This window comes from Fukomys damarensis, unplaced genomic scaffold (assembly GCF_012274545.1).
Source record: "Fukomys damarensis isolate Sample0158 unplaced genomic scaffold, DMR_v1.0_HiC HiC_scaffold_19, whole genome shotgun sequence".
NCBI classification, from domain to species: Eukaryota; Metazoa; Chordata; class Mammalia; order Rodentia; family Bathyergidae; genus Fukomys; species Fukomys damarensis.
Genome location: NW_022900931.1, coordinates 4,484,594 through 4,486,699, shown reverse-complemented (window position 1 = coordinate 4,486,699; position 2,106 = coordinate 4,484,594).

Sequence of the window (2,106 nt, the reverse complement as noted above, 5' to 3'; positions counted from 1 at the left end):
TTTCAACGTATGAACAGGGGGGGGGGGACACATCCAGTCATGGATGGCAACACTGAAAACTGTACATTAGTATCGAATATACACGACAGGTGGCCCACTTGGGGAACCAAAGGACTGCTTTCCGAATGCAGGGGTCACCACCAACTGGGGAGGGCTGATGGCCGTGGGGTCAACCGAGACGCATTTAAGCTACTGCATGTGTGTGATGTCACATAGAGCCCAACCTCCACCTTCCCTGGGCAGCACCAGTTGTGCCAACAAAAGTGACCGGGAGAAATTCCCAAGGGAACGGGACCATTTGAGTGGAGGGTGGCAAAGGCCCACTTGGAACGTTACCCACTCGCGAGCCTCCATAACGGGAGTGTGCAGGTGACCCCTCTGCAAAAAAGGAACTAGGACAGATTGGGTTTGGGGCTCACGGGAGCTGTTTTCCTCGGCAGGTGCTGTGATGGGGCGGTCCAGGTGGCAGCCACTGCACTGGGTGAGGTGCTAGGGACACACTTGGCAGAGACAGCTCTGCCCTTGAAGAGCAGTCAGGTGGGGGAGACAGAAGGACAGGTGACAAATTTTACTAGGCATGCGCCTGGATGGGGGACCCCTGAGCAGATCAGCCATTCGAGGAGGCTTGTTAAGAGGAGCACGTTGGATCTGCACCTTAACGGGAGAGCCAGGAGGCGGCAGTAAGGCTGGCCTGGGAGGAGAGGGCAGAGGGCCAGCCCGGTGGCCCTGGTGCTGGGCAGCTGTGGGATGGAGACCAGGAAAAAGTGATGCTCGGATTCCCAGCATGGGTAGCATGGGTGGCATGGATGGAGATGGACCCAGAGGGAGCCCACAGGGCCCCACGACAGGGTTCCACGAGGACTGAGCCCAGGCACGTGTGAGCCCACAGGGAGGTAAGTCACGTGGTGACTGAGGGCAGAGACCCAGACACACCTCATCCCAGTCTCCAGTGCCTGCCACGTGGTGGGAGGGGCGGGGCCTGCAGCTCTCGGCCTCCATCTTGGTCCAGCAGGGTCCTTTTAACTGTGTGGGGACCACAGCAGGGCTCCACACACACTCACCACAGAGCAGATGCGACCGACACCAGGCTAGCCGGCTGGGACGTGGGTTCTTACCCCTACGCAGGGGCCACTGTCACAGAACCCACACAGTGGACGTCTCAGGGCAGGTCCTTCTGCTGACTGGAGGAGGAGGCTCCTCAGAGAGCTGCCCTACAGCTCTACCCCCCACACCACTCCCTGAAGCAATTCCGCCTTTCCAGGCTCCACACTTGTTACTGGGATTTTTGGAAAAACCTTAGAATAGTTCGAATCATCTGGTGAGAAAAGCTAAGAAAATGTGGGGGTGGAGAAACCTGCTAGACCTGAATACAAATGATAAAACCCAAAGCCCCTCTCACAGCGGGGTGCTGGGCAAAAACAAGCTGGGCCCAGGAGGTGGACATGGCCCATGACGGAGAATAGCACTCATCAAGGGGAGGGGCCGGCACAGGACGTCAGGGTGTTTAAATCTTTGAAACGCCCTTCAGTGACAAATCTTGCACCACACACCAAGAAAATCCCAAAATGATGTTTATTAAGGGGTGAAGACCTCAAGTTTAAACCATAAGGGTCAGGTGGGAAGCTCGAGCTCCCCCCACATTCCGCTCCTCCGACAACAGGGGCAGAGCCTGCAGGGGCCCATGAGGTAACACTGTTTTCCTAACACTAAAATATCTGAGTCTTCGCAGCTTCTCCAAGTCTAGAGTGGAAGTTGTCAGAGGTTTCATGACAATATTGTGAAAGATCAAGTGTAAGCCAGGCATGGTGGTGCACACTTAGAATCACAGCACTCTGGGAGGCTGAGGCAGGAGGATCCCAAGTTCAAGCCCAGCCTGGACAACTTAATGACTTAGTGAGATCCTGTCTCTAAAATGGGGAGTGGGTTGAGGACGAAGCTCAGTGCAAAGTCCCTGGATTCAATCCCTGGTACTAAGAGATTAATCAATAAATAAAAAAGGATCAAGTACAGAAGCACGCCTATGACTTCAGCTGTCGATGAGCCAGACAGACAGTAAAGAAACTTGCAAAAAACAAAACAATGCCACTCTTCTTAATTTTGGAGTTT